At 43.0% G+C, this 19,714-nt stretch overlaps 1 protein-coding gene across 2 annotated transcripts in view; it reads left to right on the top strand.

Annotated features, from left to right (window-relative positions):
• LOC126266771 (cation-independent mannose-6-phosphate receptor) overlaps positions 1-19,714 on the top strand; it is a 599,618-nt gene that overhangs the window by 555,825 nt on the left and 24,079 nt on the right. The gene's annotated exons all lie outside the window — the stretch shown is intronic.

A 19,714-nucleotide genomic window follows, 5' to 3' on the forward strand; every position in this document is an offset into this window, starting at 1 on the left:
CAAATAACCCCATAGGTAAAAGTCCGACACGGTTAAATCTGATGAGTGAGGTGGCAATTCGGTACAAGCCCGTTTGGAAACTATGCGGTTACCAAACGCTTCAAAGGAGAACTTGCAATGTCTTGTTGGATGTGTGGTTGTCACACCGTCTTGTTGGAAAGTTTTCCGAAGCTTTTCATAGCGAATGACGAGGGTTTGCCTGGAAACTGCTACGCACTCGTTCGATGTCTTCGGAAGGTCGGACGGTTTTCCGAGCGACGCTTCATAGTCGGTTCGATGCATTGGCAGTTGCACGGAAGTTTCACCCATTTCAGTATTGTTCCACGTTCGTGAATTGGATAGCGCGGCTGAATCTTGAAATGCTTAGGAAAGGCATGTTGCACGCGCAGGACAGATTTGCCGTTGCGAAAATAGCACTCCACCGCGAACACACAGTGTCGCTTCGACCATTACGACATGATTGAGGACCTGTATATGGGATGAAACTTGACACTCCGCACTACTAAAAGACGGCGATACCGTCGCTGTAGCTTGTTCTTTCAGCGCGTTATTCAAATGTGAAATCGTCAAACATTGTGAAATACGCTGTACGACGCATTTGGCGTCGTTGGTGTAACATTTTCTTGTTTTAATATTCGAATAACCAAGAAGAGAATCATGTGATGTGAAAAGGCTGTATTCCTTATCCAGCATTTAATGACGAAACAGGTGTGCGGTCAGTTTCGAATCTTTTCTTATCACAGCGACACCCAGAGCTTTCCGCTTTGGCCTGTGCTAAGAAACCTAAAGTCAGATGACACAACTACACTGAAGCGCCAAAGCTACTAGTATAGGCACGCATATTCCAATAAAGAGAGATGTAAACAGGCAGAATACGGCGCTGCGATCGGCAACGCCTATGTTAAGACAAGTGTCTCGCGCATTTGTTAGATCGGTTACTGCTGCTACAATGGCAGATTATCAAGATTTAAGTGAGTTCGAACGTGGTGTTATAGTCGGTGCCCGAGCGATGGGATACAGCATCTCCCAGGTAGCAATGAATTGGGGATTTTCCCATACGACTATTTCACGAGAGTACTGTGAATATCAGGAATCCGGTAAAACATCAAACCTCCGACATCGCTACGGCCGGAAAAAGATTCCCCAAGAACGGAACCCACAACGACTGAAGAGAATCGTTCAACGTGACAGAATAGAAATGCAACCCTTCCGAAAATAGCTGCAGATTTCAATGCTGGGCAATCAGCAAGTGTCAGCGTGCGAACCATTCCACGAAACATAATCGATATGGGCTTTCGAAGACCCACTCGTGTGCCCTTGATGAGTGAACAACACAAAGCTTTACGCCTCGCCTGGGCCCGTCAACACCGACAATGGACTGTTGGTGACTGGAAATATGTTGACTGGTCGAACGAGTCTATTTCAAATTGTATCGAGCGGATGGACGTGTACGGGTATTGAGACAACCCAATGAATCCATGAAGGCTCTGTAATGGCGGGGAGCGTATGCCGTTAGTGATATGGTACCCCTGATACGTCTACATTCGACTCTGACAGGTGACACGTCCGCGAGCATCCTGTCTGATCACCTGCGTCCATTCATGTCTATTGTGCGTTCCGATGGACGCAATTCCAGCGGGACATTGCGACAATCCACACCTCCAGAATTGCTACAGAGTGGCTCCAGGGACGCTCTTCTGAGTTTAAACACTTCCGCTGGCCGCCAAACTCTAGAGACATGAACATTATTGAGCATATCTGGGACACCTTGCAGCGTGCTATTTCGAAGAGATCTTCACCCCATCGTACTCTTACAGATTTACTGACAGCCCCGCAGGATTCATGATGTAAGTTCCATTCAACACTACTTCAGACGGTAGTCGAGGCCATTGCATGTCGTGTTGCGGCACTTTTGCGCGCTCGCGGTGGCCCTACACGTGTACCAGTTTCTCTCGCTCTTCGGTGTAAAAGCACTACAGTAAAAATAAACAGCGCATTCAAAATTCTTGTATATAAAAGGAAATACCACTCGATAGAGTCCACTTACTAGTGAAATGTAATTTCTTAAAACTGTAGACTATAATCACAACGATTAGTAAATCCGTAAAGGGCGTAAACTGTCATTTTAGAGCAAAATACATTCCATCAGAAAGTAATGTTTGGTAAACTAACGTGGCGGACGTCAGCTTGAGATTCTGCGAGGAAGTTTCATGTGAGCGTACACTCCACTGCAGAGTGAAAATCTCATTCTGGAAACAAAGGAGGTTACTTACAAAACACTCGTTCGACCTATACTTGAGTATTGCTAATCAGCGTGGGATCCGTACCAGGTCGGGTTGACAGAGGAGATAGAGAAGATCCTATGAAGCGCGGCGCTTTTCGTCACAGGGTTATTTGGTGAGCGTGATAGCTTTACAGAGATGTTTAGCAAACTCAAGTGGCAGACTCTGCAAAAGAGGCGCTCTGCATCGCGGTGTAGCTTGCTCGTCAGGTTTCGAGAGGGTGCGTTTCTGGATGAGGTATCGAATATATTGCTTCCCCCCTACTTATACCTCCCGAGGAGATCACGAATGTAAAATTAGAGAGATTCGAGCGCGCACGGAGGCTTTGCGGCAGTCGTTCTTCCCGTGAACCATACGCGACTGGAACAGGAAAGGGAGGTAATGACAGTGGCCCGTAAAGAGCCCTCCGCCACACAATGTTGTGTGGCTTGCGGTGTATAAATGTAGATGTAGCTACAGGTTCGTGGTGTCATGACAACTCTTTTCATTATAGCTCCACGGTAATGCTTTCAGAACATCTTTGTAAGCGTTTCCGGTACCGTTAGAGGCATCAGTCGCAGGAGGCGGCGGAACGGCCCAGTTACGGAAGTGCCTGGTGAGAGGCTCAGGGAGGCGGCGGTTTGTTGTGTCTGGCTGGCAGGCAGTCAGTGAGGCAGGGCTGGGGACAGTGACCAGAGCACGAGCTGGGAATTCCCTGCTCGCCGCCCATTCATGCAGCCGCGACCCACTGCTGGAAGTAGGCGGCGGCGCGCGTGCTTACGCTGGCCCCAGCGTATTTATGGCCGGGGATACCGGAGCGGTGCCGGTCGGCCTTCCCTCCCTGCGTACGCTGCCCATAACGTCACGCGACCGCCTAATACGGAGACTCATGTAACGCTGACGACCCCTGAAACAATGTTCGCTTCATAACTGCACCTACAGGGAACGGTAACTTCTAGGTCATTACTAGTTGTCGCGCTGCGGTTCAGGATTCCCAAAATCACTTCAGCTCAGCGTAGCATCAGGTTTCGACGGAGTCCCTAGCCAGGTTGTGTAAACGAGCTGCACTGTTATTGTTATGATCTTCAGGCTCAGGATAGATTTATTGCGGCTCTCTCCGCTACTCTGCTAGCTTATTTGTTTCTGCGTTAACTAGAACAACCTACAACCACTTCAACCTGCTTACGATAGTCAAGCGTTCGTTTCCGTCTGCAATTTTTACCCCCTGTACTTGTTCCTTGGTGTCATATTAGGTATCCTCTTAACCAGTCACATCTCTTGGTCTCAGGGGATGTACCCTCTTAACCAGTCACACGTCTTACTGATGTTCCGCCCTATATTTATTTTCTTCTCGATTCGATGCAGTACCTTTTCATTAGTTGTCGCATGTATTCGTACAATCCTCGTTATTCTCCTGTTGCCGCAAAATATCAAAAGCTCCCTTTTTTCTCATTATTGTCTGTTGGTTCGTGCCCACTCAGTCATTTCAATAATGGAAAGACAATGCGATAGTGTAGTCACTTACGACGATACTAACGTAAGGACACACAACACCCAGTCTCCGAGAGAAGAAAATCTCTAACTCGATCGGGAATCGAACCCAGATCTCTTCGGGCAGCAATCTGACGCGCTGACCGCGCAGCTGCCGAGGCGGTCGTTGTTTTCTTACCTTTTCTGTTTATCGTCTGCATTTAAGTTCCATGTAAGGCTACGCTCACTGTAAATCCTCCTTGAAATCGTCACATCAGCGAGAAAATAACACACGTCGAAATAAGTGGCCAAAGGCTAGAAAAGCAAGTGAAACCGCTGAACAGAGGAAAGGCCACTGCCCCTGACGGGTAGAAATTCGATTCTACTCAGAGTATGAGAAAGAACTTGTCCCTCTTCTAGCAACATTGTGCCGTACGTGATGCGCAAAAAACTATTAACAAAAAACTATTAATAACATGATGTTTTTCCGACATTTTTAACAATACTAATTATTTTTTTAGAATTCTATTACGATTTATGTGATATTAGTTAAAATTTTAAACTGAAGTAATCACTGAATAAAACAAGTGTTTATTATTGTCTAAAATTTTATCAACCATCAATATATATAATCAGTTTAGGTATCCTGCACTAGAGGGGTAAAGCGTTCCTAACGACTGGTGGGGGAGGGGGGGGGAGGAAGTCATTCCCATTTTCAAGAAGGGTCGTCGAGCAGAGGCACAAAACTATAGGCATCTCTGAGTTCGGTCTGCTGTAGAATTTTTGAACATGTTTTGTGTTCGATTGTTACGACATTTGTGGTGACCGAAAATCTCCTTTGCCTGAACCAATGTGGGTCCTGTAAACAACGAGATGTGAAACCCAGCTCGCTCTGTTCGACCACGAGGCGCATTAAATACTAGGCCAGGTGCTCAGGTAGATGCGGCGTTCCTTGACTTCTTTAAGGCATTCGATACGGTTTCGCCCTGCTGCCTAAAGAACAGGGTACGGGCGTATGGAACATCAAACCAACTTTGTGATTGGGTTGAAGAGTTTCTGGGAAACGGGACACAGCAGGCAATTCTGAACGGAGAAAAAAGTCTTCAGATGTAAAAGTAACTTTGACCGTGTCCAGGGTAGTGCTATAGGACCATTATTTTTCACAGTATGTAAGGGGCGATCAAAAGTTTCCGTTCGAAGGCCGTACAGTCCAGAATCGGTACGTCAATCAGGCAAAATCGTCGTCAGCATTGAGACAATCATAGCACAGACGTAGTAGATTGGAGTTACCCGTTTGGTAAAAAACACCGTGTCCTGCTGCTTGATGAAATCTGTAACTGCCTGCTGAACATCCTCGTCTGACAGGAATAGTCGACCATTCAAGGCTTTATTTAAGGGACCGAAGGCGTGATAATCGCATGGGGAGGGATCACCACTATAGGGTGGGTACTCTAGTGTTCCCACTTGAGGTGGCATAACCTCTGCGTTACATTTGCGATATGGGGTCATGCATTATCGTGAAGCAGCAGCACCCCTTGTGGCAGTAGTCCCGAACATTTCGCCTTAATTGCACGGCGTACTTTCGCCGGCGCCGTGCAGTACCCTTTCCCGGTGATGGCGACACCAGGTTCATTGAAATCAACAACCAAAGGGATCCGGTAATCAAAGAACAGCCGGCTCCATAGCTGAGACGTCAGTGCAGCAGATTGCCATGTGAGGGGACCGGATTTTATTCCTGGCCGGGCCTCCGCTCGGGGACTTTGTGTTGCGTTGTCTTATCATAACGTTCAGTTGGTCGATGAGGATCAATTTATCCTTATCGACAAGCAAGTCGACGAAGAGACGTCAACTAAAAAGGCTTACACCAGGCAACCTGTCTACTCTATCTACCTTTCCAGCAAATAGGCTGGCTCTTGAACTCCTTGGGGCGAGGGTACGTTTGATGGCAGCACTGGATTGTCGACGCTTTGGACTCCGCCTCCCAGTGGTGGCACCAGCTTTCGTCGTCTGCAACAGTGCGCTCAATCAACGTGTTGCCTTCAGCACTGAAACGCATTAGGTGCTTCAGGCAAACAGCCATCTGGTTTGCTTTTGGGATTCAGCGCCGGGCCGGGCCTATCCACTGACTGCAGACCTTACGATAGCCGGATAATGTGTTGCACGCTACCGAAACTGATGTCGAGATCCTTTGTTAGTGCACGAATGGTTATGCGCCCGTTCACCCTAATCGCATCATCAAGTCAAGCGCCTGCTGGTCCTGCATAATGGAGAGGCTGGCCTTCCCGATCGTCCGGCGTCTTGTGTCGAATCGTGACCAGCACGAAACTTGGCGCAAAATTTCACAACGGTGGTTTTCGGCAGACGCTGCCCTATACACATTCTTCATTCTCTGATGTGTGTCTGCCGCTGTTTATCCTTCGACAGCTTAGAAAAATTAACAGCACATTGGTCCTATTCGGTGTTTACACACTAAAAACTCAAAGAAACTGGTACAATGCCTAATATCACGCAGGACCACCGAAAACACGCAGAAGCGCTGCAGCATGACTTGGCGTGGACCCGACTAATGCCGGAAGTAGCCTGGTACCATAAATCCTGCAGGGCTGTCCATAAATCCGTAAGAGTACAAAGGAGTGGAGGTCTCTTCCGAATAGCACTTTGCAAGACATCCCAGATATGCTCAATAATGTTCATGTCTGGAGAGTTTGGTACCCAGCGGAAGTGTTTAAGCTCAGAAAAGTGTTCCTGAGGCCACTTTAAAGCAATTATGGACGTGTGCGCTGTCGCATTGTCCTGCTGGAATTTCTCAAGTCCGTCGGAACGTACAATGGACATGAATGGATGCAGGTAACCAGACCGGGTGCTTAGGAACGTGTCACCTGACAGAGTCGTATCTAGACGTTTTAGGGGTCCTATATCACTCCAACTGCACACACTCCACACCATTACAGAGCCTCCGCCAGCTTGAACAGTTCCCTGCTGCAATGCAGGGTCCATGGATTCACGAAGTTGTCTCCATACCCGTACACTCCGTCCATTCTATACAATTTGAAACGAGGCTTGTCCGACCTGTTTCCAGTCATTACCAGTCCAATGTCGGTGTTGACGGGCCCAGACGAGGCGTAAACTTTTGTGTCGTGCAGTCATCAAGGGTACACGAGTGAACCTTCGGCTCCGAAAGCCCATATAGATGACGTTTCGTTGAATGGTTCTCTCGCTGACACTTGCTGATGGCCAGTATTGAAATCTGCAGGCAGTTTGCGGAAGGGTTGAACTTCTGTCACGTTGAACAATTCCCTTCAGTCGTTGTTGGTCCCGTTCTTGCAGGATCTTTCTCCGGCCGCAGCGACGTCGGAGATTTGATGTTTTACCGGATTCCTGATATTCACTGTTCACTCGTGAAGTGCTCCTACGGCAAGATCTCCACTTCATCGCTACCTCAGAGATGCTGGTCCCATCGCTCGTGCGCCGACTGTAACAACACGTTCAAAGGCACTTAATTCTAGATAACATGCCGTTGTAGCAGCAGTAACCGATCTAACGACAGCGCCATTCCCTTGATGTCTTATAGTAGAGGTTGCTGACCACAACGCCGTATTCTGCCTGTTTACATGTCTCTGTTTGTGAATACACATGCGTATACAATTTTTTTTGGCGCTTCAGTGTATATATGCTCCAGCAACGCTCTCGTGTGCATTTTATATCCACTAAAAAGTAAGTCTGCCGTCCACTATGCGTTTCATTCCCTCAGCATCGTCTGTATTTAATTTGTTCTAGTTGCCTTGTTGTTCGTAGTATAACTTCGTTGCTGGACGCTATCCATTACGTTCAGTTCGTCTTCGAAGTCCTTTGCCTGTCCGCCTCGGTAGGTGCGCGGTCCGCGCTGCGGCTTGCTAACCAAAGAGGCCCAGATCGGAGATTTCTCCACTCGGGGACTGGACGTTGTTTTTCGTATCGACGTAATTCCGCTGGTGGGCTGGCTGAATGGGCACTACCAGAAAGAGGAGGAAAGTCCGTTGCTGTTTCTAAAATATCAGAATAAAAATACCATCGACAAACCTTCAAGTTCTTTTCCCAGAACTTCAGTTCCGTTTTAAATTATATTTTTGGTTTTCATTTAATTTATTGCTTTCTGTGAGCGTAGAATGAATAAATGAGCGTATTCTGCGACGCGGAACTATAATTTCCAGCGAAAAATTAACATAGATTGAGTAAGTCTTCTGAGGTACTGGCTGTTTGCTTTTCGTTAAAAAGCGTTGAGTAAATCGGTACCTTCTTCAGTTCAAACATCTTCTTTCTTTTCTGTTGGGATCGACGTTTTTCGAAGCTTTAATGTTTGCACGGACTGCATTCCATTCAGTTATTCGATTTCATAGAGGCACAGAAAATATGTCGCCTGCGTCTTTGAACCTTCTCATAAAAGGTTTTTCACAGAAAGTCGGCGTAAATACGGAAGTCTTGCGCTGATGAATGTGGCGAGTATTTCGTGGATGTAAATAACTGAAACAAGATTGGCCTTCAAATTCCTAATGTAGTGCTTGTGAACAGAGTTTTCGTTCAGAACCGTTCGGAATTCAGTAGAAACACATAATACTGATACTGCAGCCAGTATGTAATTATTGCAACTTTTGTTTTAATTTTTCGGAAATCGTATGAGCAGCGAGTGGTTGAACTGATCCATAGTGCCGATGTCCTGTATCACGTCTAACTGTAGCAGAAATCAAGAACATTTCTAAGTTTAAACGATTGCAACGAACAAAATGAGCTGCGTGGCACACGGTCCCTACGCACAGTATGCTAAGAGACCAAGCGCATTCGATGTTTCTGAACTGTGGATTCGTTATTGTGCGGAAAGCTTGAAAAAGGAAACGCAGGAAATATATTACTGTGGGTTATGTAACCACGTTTGCGGCTGGAATGAGAAGTTCCTGGTGGGCAATCGCAGCCAGTTATCTTAGACGGAGTGAGCCACGAACGCGAATGGTGTCTCCGACGTCTCAGAGGAAGGATGACAGAATTACTTAAGCTCACCTTACTATCGTCTGTTGGAAACTTAGTCCATAGTAAGGTTTGCAATTCCAGACTTTTCCTGATATCTACATCTACTCAGCAGGTCACCTTGTGGCTCTGTAATGAATACTGATTGTCACCGTGAAGGGCTGTCAGATTTATCGTATTTCTACTGAAAAGTAATTAATCTGTGACCAATAAACTCTTAAAGTGGCAGGCGCCAGGTGGACGCGAACTACCATTCTCTATCACCGTCACAAGCCAGTACTAAAAATCAGGTTACGAAATCAAAGATCTAACTGCTCTTTGCCCCATCTGAAATGAGCCCGGAGTTGCTCGAGAACTATTTTATAGGCATCAATAAATATTTCAAAAGTGGCTGGCCACAGTTTTTCAGTTTATATTTATTTAATACAAGTCACGCATCCTAGAATATCCATGATAAGGATTTGTGTGATTTATAGTGAAAAGTCATTAATCTGTGAGCAAAAGGCGAGTATAATGGAAACTGTCAGGTAGATACTAACTATAGTTCCTCCCATACTGTCGCAAATTAGTACCCAACATACTCCTACAAAAACGAAGCTTGAAGTAAGAGATTATGGACCCGAAGATAAAACATCGGAAATACGAAGAATTTCCGGAGCCATTACTACTGATGCCTGTAGTAAATGAGAAGTGCACTGTTTTCGTGGAGACCTCAGCAGTAAGATTTCGAGTCCTTGTTGACATTCCATTGCGGAATTACTCGTGACGTAATGTCTATTAGCCAAATTAAAGAAATGTAGAATTTAATATACATCTTTATGTTACAAGTCGTACAGATATAGTGCTATCAGCTTTATATCGGATGTGCGATGTGGCCTGCATGCGATGCAGTGCATCCATCCCCAAGTCGTATCATTGTTTCACTCGTCAAGTAGTGTCACAGGTTGCATGGGCATGACATTGTTCGAGTGTGTATACGTCTCTAGTTGCATCAGTATTGGTGACAATTATTCAGGCTGCACCACAAACGAGAGCCCAGGAAATTTATGTGTGATCTGGCGGGCCATGAAACACAGCCACTTCGTCGTATCTCCAATTAATCGAGAGTGGTGGCAGTTTGCTATGGAAACTAGCTTTCTTCTGAAGGAGAACGCTTGTACAGTTTTCCCCATGTGCATTGCAAGTGACAAAGTTAGTGACGGTTTAGTGCAAGTGCTTGCCATATACCGTGGAAATATGCATTGCCAGACAAACGTTGATAGCAGTTATTTAGTCTCTCTCTCTCTCTCTCTCTCTCTCTCTCTCAGGAGCTCCCTCCTGTAGTCTATATTCGCCCTGTGTGTAATCTTAATTTGTATTCTTTACTGTAGTGCCGTCATCCCAAATCACGCCACATTTTAAAATTCTGGGTTTTGAGCATGACAAGAAGCTGCTATTTTGTTGTACAGTTAAGGAACCACGAGTCTGTCACGAGGGGTGCTTCGAGTTATGCCACTGATGGAGCATCCGAAGGCATTAGTCGTTTCTAATGGTAAGATGAGAACATAGTAACGATCCTTCAGTACAGCCAGAAACTGCATAACACATATAGCATGGTTATGTAAACTTTGGACGTCCAGACTGCGACTCCAGGTGCTTTGTTTCTTGAAACAGTCAGAGAGTCGTTACGATACCGGCCGTCTGCTTGTTGTTCGTTTGGAAATTTCTTGAGCTGTTGGAAAAAGCGTTTACTTTATTTGACGTGATCCAGATCGGTTTGTGTAACGAAAGCCTTTGCCTAAGTAATGTAAAATTTCACCATTATCAATCCAACGGCCCTCTTTGAGAAATCGGTACGGTTGTATATAACCTTGCTTTCGCTGTAGACACGTTTGTACTATGAATGTTGTTTGCAAATCAGTGAGAAAATCGTGGCAGATGTTTCTTCCCACTATACCAGCGGTATTTGTTTTATCGTTCCATTCGCTGACGAGGCGCGGGAACAATGCCTTCCACGCGTCTTTATGCGAACTGTAATTAGTTTAATTTTAACAACTGCTATTAAGCGATTTGTTGGAGGTCTCGGGAGATAGTATGATTTCTGAAACCGGTTTCAGTAATATTACCACAAGATAATTAGCACCTTCCTAGCGTATTTGAGGTTACATTTTTAATATTGGTGATCGTCTTAACAAATTTAGTATTACCCGTATTGCTCGTCTCTGAATACGTCCCTTGACCTGACGCAGAATCTACACTATCAAACAATATTTTGGAATAGCGTTTTGTAAGTAATCTTTTCCAAAAAGAGCTGCATTTAATCAGTATTCACCAGTGAACCAAAAACCGTCATTTGTTCTACCAGTTGCCACCAACAGAATCAGGCAGCACCTTTTAAATAAAGTGCGGTCACTTTTGTTATTTTAACAATATTTTCAGTGAGAACTATTAATACTAAAACGTCGGACATCAATGTGCGTAAACAACAAGTAAGTGCAGCGGCCGAAATTAGTTGCAATCTTTATTGTTAACCATTCACAGATACGGATGACTTTGGAACACACTAAATGTGGAATGCGTTGCTGTCACTACCTCACCGTCTCCATATGGTGTCTTTGTTGCATATTAATAGGAAAGACTTTGACCAAAGAGCGATTGGATCGTAATGTACATCTTTTGTCGGTGTACGACAATAAATATCTCTAAGAAAATGGGACTGGTGTTCTAGTCAGCATCGGTAGCTGTGGGACCAGCGCGACAGAGGCCCTGGTTCGGTTCCCGGTCCGGTCGATTTTTCTCCGCTCGGGGGCTGCCTACTGTGTTGTCCGTACGTTCGTATCGTTGTAACTGACAAAGAAAATCGTTTCCACTACGTTGTCGTATCGTCTTTCCATTATTGGCTAAATAGGCACGACCTGAAAGCCAATAAACTAAAAAAAAGTACGATATGGTTATATTTTCAGCCCCACCAGAAGCATGTACGGATCGTGGAACTGGCACTCTGCGAATCGCAGGTCTATGGATTCGGTGTCGCACGTAGTGTTCACTGGATAACCGTAATTTTTCTTCTCTCTTTTTCGGAAGGAAAGAAGATTCAGTTTTAACGCTCCCTTTGCGATGAGATCCTGAGAGACAGCGCAACAGTGGATTGGGGCAAGAATGAGGAAATAAATTGGCAGTTTCTTTTTCATAGGAACTATTCCAGCTGTATCCTTAAGCGATGTAGCAAATCCACATTCAACTTGGAAAATGGCTTGGTTACAGTTTCAAAGTGATGAGACCTACTCCTGCTGAACAGCCCCATTTTATGGGCAGTATCAAACGTACAAAAATAAGTCTGTGATTGTGAAAGAAAGAGGAGAGAGGGGGCTTTCACAAAGAGAATAAAAGTTAGAAAGTGCGTTGGCGCCTGATGGATTTGAAGCTCGAGTGGTTGTTACGTCTGCCCTTATCAACGGTTTGCACTAGCTGAACTGTACCATTTGGATTTTAAATGTAATGACGAAATAATAACATCTTTAGGTGGATGTTTTGCAGACTTCAGAGAATTGAAATTCAGTGATTCAGTGTACTCACTGAAAAACGCTGACTTAAGTACGAGGATGGTTTGATAAGTCTCGTACATCTTCATGAAGGCATGGAATATCTTTAGTGTGCCTTCATGGTTGGAAAGCTTGGTTGTTCCAAGAACAGCATAAAGAATTTCAACAATGTTCGTTGTTAGCGCCGTCGGAGTTTGTCAGCGTGTAGACTGCGATTGAAAATGAAGAAAACTGTGTTGCATACTGTTGTTAAGCATGTTCATTTGAAGGTTTGGACTGTCACACAAATCAGACCTGAGTGGCATGAAGTACATGGGGATTCTGCACTATCACCGAAGACCATTTACATTTGGATTAATGAATTTGAACTTTTGTTGGACAAGCGCCGAACACGAAGCGCGCTCCTGTCACCAAAAAGGAAATCACTGACAAAATCCAAGATATGGTGATGCAAGACCACCAAATAAAAATTCATAAGATTGCTTAGACTGTAGTCATCTCAATTGAACGAGTGCATCATAACATGCACGGAGAATTGGCCTTGAAGAAGCTGTGTGCGAGGTGGGTGATGCTTAATTGTAACCAGCAAGACGTTTTGCGCCGATTTGTGACTGTTGATAGAACCTTGGTCCATTATTAAACACCAGTAGTCAAACAATGGACAAAGGCGTGGTGAAAGTTTACAGTCAAAGACCTTTTTGTCAGCCTGCAAGGCGGTGGCCAGTGTCGTTTGGGATTCCCAAGGAATAATTCTCATAGGTTACTTGGAAAAAGGCAGAAACATAACTGGACCCTATTACGCTTCATTGTTGGATCGCTTGAAACTGGTGTTGGCTGAAGAAGATCAAGATTGTCGCACAAAAATGTGCTCTTTCACCATGATAAAGCACCAGCCCAAGTATCAGCGATAACAATGCCAAGAAAATGGTTTTCTCGTTATAAGGAGGATCGTTTTGACATTAGTGACTCTCCACATCCAGGAGGACCTTCGGCGTTTGATGAACGCGTTAATCCACAATGATTCACGTCAGTGTACTCGAGTTCTAGCTAAAGAACTGACAAATATGACAAACTGTGATCATTCCACCTTCATGTGACATTTGATTGCTATGGGGAAGGTTCAAAAATCGGCATGCTTGGGTACTGCATGCTCTAGCCAAAATCACAAAAATCAGTGGATGGTTGTGTGTGCATCTCTGCTTGCTCGTCATCAGTTGGCTCATGAACAGCACCAACCGATCCTATCCTATATCGTTATAGGTTACGAGAAATGGTGTCTTTATGCTAACATAAAGAAAAGAAAGAAATGCTTGAGCTTGAGCCCAAGCAAAGCAGCAACTCCCCATTCAAAGACTAGCGCGCTTCCCCTAAAGATGTTATGCATCTGATGGAACAGCGACGGTGTGATGTTCTATGAATTGCTTCCCTGAAGTGTGAGCATCACTGCTTACATGTATGTCAAAACGGACACGTCTTGCAGACACGATCCAGTAACAATGACTAGGAAGACAGCATGAAGTGACGCTACTACGCGACAACGCCATCTCACATTCTGTTAAGAGTCAGCAGTTCCCGACGTTTCTGAGCCCGTTACACCTACGTGTAATCAGATATTGACTGGTACCTGTTCCTCCGCCCTTTTCCACCGTATCGACATTAGTGTCCAATTAAACTTAAGATATTTGGATTCTGTATGTGTTTCATTAACCCACAAACTAATGGGCGAATAAGACTACGAGTTTCTGAACTCATTGATGGTGGTAACCAGCTTCTGTTCAATATGAATGTATTTGGAATTGTATATTTTACAGTTTTTTGAGAATGTCATGACTCAGTTATTATTACGTTTCTTTAGGAGAGGATTAATGTCTCCAGCAGTCCATGTTTTGAGTCAAAGCCACTGAACCATATCTAGCTCTTTTCCAAAACCCATTAAAACCTCTGCAAGGTGCAGTTCTGGCTCTACAGACTAACTCACATATTTGTTTTGAAGCCTTTTATGGCACAAATTAGAAACAAATACAAACACAAAACTGCTGTGTTCAATTCCATACAAAGAGATACTCTAAATAATGCAGATGGTACAATCGTTTTTGAGATTTCAGATGTCTGTCTATTATTTGAAATGGATGAGTTTTATACCAAAATATGTAACATGAAAGAGCCTATTCGACAAGCTGTCCAAAAGTGACATGGAGCCTATTGAAAAATGCATAAGATTTTCGAAAATCCAAAGCCTCATAACATGCTCACATTATTTTCATTTATGGTTTTTGTAATGGTTTCTAATGCTGTGGCTGAAAGAGTGCAACTTTGCACATGTGGCATTCATTTAATCATATTATTAAAGAGTATCTTATATAATACTGATGTGCAGCTCTGGTATAGTCATGGTAGGTAACAATGGTCTGATATCAAATTCAATACAATGTTTTGTATCATTCCCAGTCTTTGAAATAGATCATGAGACCAATTTTTTTGGGATGGGACTGTAGTTACAGTTTTGAAAAAGAGATGTGTAGAAAGTACTGAAACTGCCTCTTGAGGAAATGAATTATTGCTTGTTTAAGCAGCTCAAAGAAAATAATATCCTCTCATTATTCCAGAGGATTTTGTTTAGAAGAATAAAATGCAAACTGGCTCTAGCACAAAAATCATTTTTTGAAAAGATAAATTTGTAAGCATCTGATCTAATATAAATTTAAGTGCTAGGTAAATATAAATTTAAGTGCTAGGTAGTCTTCCTTAAAGATATTTGCCTGAAGCGTGGACTTGTCTGGAAGTGAAACATGGGCAATAAGCAATTCAAATAAGAAGACAATTTAGGGTGTTGAAACATTATGCTGCAGAAGAACACCAAAGATCAGACAGATAGAGGAAGTAACTAATGTGGATTTACTGTATCAAATTGGAGAAAAAAGGTACATATATAACAACTTGATTAAAAGAAGATATTGGTAGATAGGCCACAGCGTGAGACATGAAGGAATTTTGAGTTTGTTTATGGAGGGAAGCGGGGGGGAGGGGGGGATAAATTTTCAGGAAGACAAAGGGATGAATGCAGTAAGCAGTTCCAAATGGACATGGGCTGCAGTAGTTTTTGGAGATGATAAGGCTAGCACTGTATAAAGCAGTGTGGAGAGTCCATCAAATAATTCTTCAGGCTGAAGACCAACAACAACATCTTCACTCCCCTCTCCTCTCCTCCTATTTCTTAAATGCACTTTTCATTTCACTCTAATTTCTCTTTGCCTTAATCCACCTTTACTTATTCCACCCTACTATTGTCTCTGGACTAAAGCTGGTACAGTGCTTACAAATGTACTATCTGAAGAGTTTTCTGTAAACAGTCCTGCACAGCTTCAGTGCGTTTAAAGTCCCTATGATGTCTGCCCTCATCCTCAGAACTCGTGGAACCCTTTGAATTTGGGATTTGAATGACCTCACTTCCTTTTCCCATTTTCCTCTAAGAGGGAGGAGCTAATAGTTTAAAAATCTAAGTATCATCTCCTCTTCTTTTAGAAATCTGCATTGTCAGTACTTTGAATTTCATCTCATGAAGGTAAGTCTAGGTATGTATATTGTCAGTACTTCGAATTTCACCTACTGAAAATAACTTTTTGGTAGCCATTCTGTCTACAATATTTTATGAGCTATAAGAAGGTACGGACTATAAGACTCACCTTAATTTTTAAGCAGTTTATTTTCAAAAAAAATAACATTTTTATTCACTGTTTTTATTATTAGATTATAAGCCCAGACTGAAAAAAAATCTTAGTTTATAAAACCAAACTGACCTTTAAAATCCCCAAAAATCTTCACTGAGCTTTATGATGCTTCATAAACCTGTAGCATCAACTAACTCCATCCTTAAAGTCTGTCAAGTACCACTGCAGCACTAACTTATGTGCATGTATTTGAATCATTTTTGTTTTAATTCCAGTGCCATTTTGATGATGTCCTTGAGTCCATTTTAATATGTCATCCTCTAGTTTTGACCATTTTGCACTCAGTCCTCTATTTCAACATTTAGTCTTCTTAATTTTTTTTCAGTGCTTCTTTAATGGCCTGTTGATCATGAGTGTTTTCTTTTTCTGTTGGTTGGGGGCTGTGATCCCACTCAGCTGCTCTGTTTCCCCATTCAGTTTACAGCTAATGTCTTTGAATACCTGTTATTTTTTATATTTCGAAAGTAGGTACTAACAAATATTTTGTACTGTAACCGATTACACAAATCACTCTCGATTCAAGTATAACACAAATCTATTTCAATTAAAGTTCACTGGCATCATAGACTGCAATGATGTATTGTAGGCTAGACAGTATTCTGGGTTTGTAGTGGCAGGGTGGAATGCAGACAGTGTTAGCAAGCTTATGAATCGCCGCAACTCATGTTCGTCGCATCGGTGCACTGCTGCTGTTAGTTGAATCCAATATTGCCAGATAGAGATAGGTTTCTCCCGACATCGAATATGTGGCCATTTTTAAGACTGGTGGGAGTATTAAATCTGGACATTTTTATATTAATTCCAAATATAAGATGTACCTTAGTTTTGGAGGATGTTCTTCTATGAAATAAGTGCATCTTATAGTCTGTAAAATATGGTATTTGATTTTACAGTTTGCAGTTTGATGAATTTAAGTAAACCATTGTGCAGATACATGAGGGTTGTTGGTAAGACTGTTAAAACAAACTAAAATGATCAGTTCTAGATCTGAAATCTTTTTTGGATGGCGATGAAATATGATTTTCGGTGGTGAATGAAAATGGATGTTATTCGGATTAAATTTGTTTTTGCAGCATTACAATAGTTGCAAAGGTATTGAATATTTGTATTAGGTACTATGGACTACTGATGAGTAATTGAGACAGGCAGTTTGCTATTTATGTTGCCATTTTCTGTTCTGTTCCAATCCTATAACCTCTTGTAAATTTTCATGCACTTATTTCCTCATTAGCCCGAAATTCTCTCACATTTCCATTCTAATGGCACAAAAATCTTATGTAGGCAATGGAAATATATTTTCAGCTCTATTACTTGATTATCTGTATTTGGTCAATAATCTTGTCACATATAGCTATTTGGCAGCTTTGAATAAGATGATACAATACAATATTCTGAGAAAGAAAGCTGCTGCTCACCATATAGTGGGAGATGCTGAGTCGTAGATAGGCAGAACAAAAAGTTTTTCACACTTAAATTTATCAGCCAATGGCCTTTGTCAACAATAGACACACATACGTACCCACACACCCTCTCAGTTGCCGGAGACTGCAGTCGTGTGTGTGAGTTGCATTTGTGTAAGTGTGTGTATGTACAAATGTGTGTCTATTGTTGACAAAGACCATTGGCCGAAAGCTTTAAGGGTGAAAATCTTTTTTCTGTACCTATCTTTGTGTCAGCATCTCCGCTATATGGTGAGTAGCAACTTTCCTTCTCAAAATATTGTTACATTCCATCCTGGATTTTCCATTGTGTGGTACAGTACAAGTGTGATAAGTTCATTCAGACAGGGCAGATTTAGAACTTGCTCTGTCAGTTTTAATTTAGTTTTTATATAGTTTCTGTAATTGCCTTCAGAAGAAAGAAGGAAATCACCTCAATTACTCGTGACAATAATGATTGCATGTATATGCTTGAAGAAATATGTAAGATCTCATTTAGTCCAGTATCACACATACATTCCTAAAATGAGCAAACTCCAAAAAGTTGAGCAACTGATTAAATCAAGTATATTATATGGATTAGGACCATCAGAATGCTGTAGTTAACCTTTTAATACCATGAAAAGTGACATTTATGAGTGCTGTACTGGTAACTCTGTTCTGAGTTATACATTGGTTGATATGGTTCAAGTGGCTCTAAGCACTATGGGACTTAACATCTGAGGTCATCAGTCCCCTTGACTTTGAACTACTTAAACATAACTAACCTAAGGACATCACACATCCATGCCCGAGGCAGGATTCGAACCTGTAACCGTAGCAGTAGCGCGGTTCCGGACTGAAGCGCCTAGAAGCACTCGGCCACAACAGCCGGCTGCTTGATATTACACAAGATGTTACTGTCTTGTTGAAGCAAGGTTCACACTGTTGAATCCAAAATCTTGTCGGCAAAAATATGTAAACATTGCAGCCTGCCTTTTATTAAAACTTCTGTTGGTTAAATGTTTGATTTTTCTGCACCTAAAGTTATCGGTTATTTGACATTCCTTGCTATCCTGTGCTAATCTCTGCCTACATTATTCAGTGTTTCAATGATCTATGTATAATATTCTAGTCTACATCATCTTCGTGAACCTTTCCTCTTTAGTACTCCTTCCATTGTTGAATTAATTTGTCTCAGTTACATTAGTGCGTACCTCATTAGCCTGCTTGAAAGATTTCTTTTGTCACATACCTGACAGCTTCTCATTTTGCACTTGGTCAGGCTGTTTGATTTTAATATCTGTGTTGAGTTCTCACCCCTTCTGTTAGCTATGGTGGTATGTAGCATTGTCTTTGTAACTATTCTAGTGGGCCTGTATAGCAAAACATCCTACATAATTTTGGGAACTCAGTAACTATATTGGTGCCCGCCCAACTGCCTGTGCAGTCTAACATGCTGCTTCCCAAGGGGGAAGGGGCGCTGGTCCCTGACACGAATCCGCCCAGCAGGTTAGTGTCCAGGTCCAGTGTGCCGGCCGGCTTGTGGATGGTTTTTAAGGCGGTTTTCCATCTGCCTTGGCGAATGCTGGCTGGTTCCCCTTATCCCGTCTCACACTACGTTGGCGATTGCTGCGCAAACACTGTCTCCAAGTACGCGTACACCACAATTACTCTACCACGCCAACATTTGGGGTTTACTCTTCTCGTATGAGACATTTCTGGGGGAGGGGGTCCTCTGCGGCCTGAACCACAAAATAACCTTGTGTTCAGTGTGGGGCAGCGGTGGGGTGGGTGGACTGCTGTGGCGTGTTGTGGGGTTGTGAACCACTGAGGGTAACGGTGGGACGAAGCCTCTCCATCATTTCTAGGTGCCCTGTTCAGTACACAGTGCACAACTATATTGGTGCAGAGCAGACTTCCCATTGTTCAGAGCGGGTAGTATATGGCACCACAATGAGCCAACAGATTCTGTACAATCTCCACAGATAGCTATGGTGTAGTTTGTGGGCTGGCAATGGTGTTTGGTAGTCCAGTTAACATAATTTGACACAAACTACTTTATTCTTCATTGTGCTCTCAAGTGGAAGTGGAAACAATGGGAGTGCTGCATGTCCTCTCGCACTGAAAACTAAATGTATGTTTGCAGAAGCCAGAGACTGCATGTGAACGTTGTGTTTAGTCTTTGTATTGTAGCATCAAATATGCTTCCAGTTTTTTCTTGTGTTCTGTCACTGGTGTCTCCATTATCATTATCTGCTGTGCTTGTGATATGACAAAATAAATAAGTCCTGTGCTTTAGTCATGTTGTTTCAGAG

The sequence above is a fragment of the Schistocerca gregaria genome, chromosome 1 (assembly GCF_023897955.1).
Source record: "Schistocerca gregaria isolate iqSchGreg1 chromosome 1, iqSchGreg1.2, whole genome shotgun sequence".
NCBI lineage: Eukaryota > Metazoa > Arthropoda > Insecta > Orthoptera > Acrididae > Schistocerca > Schistocerca gregaria.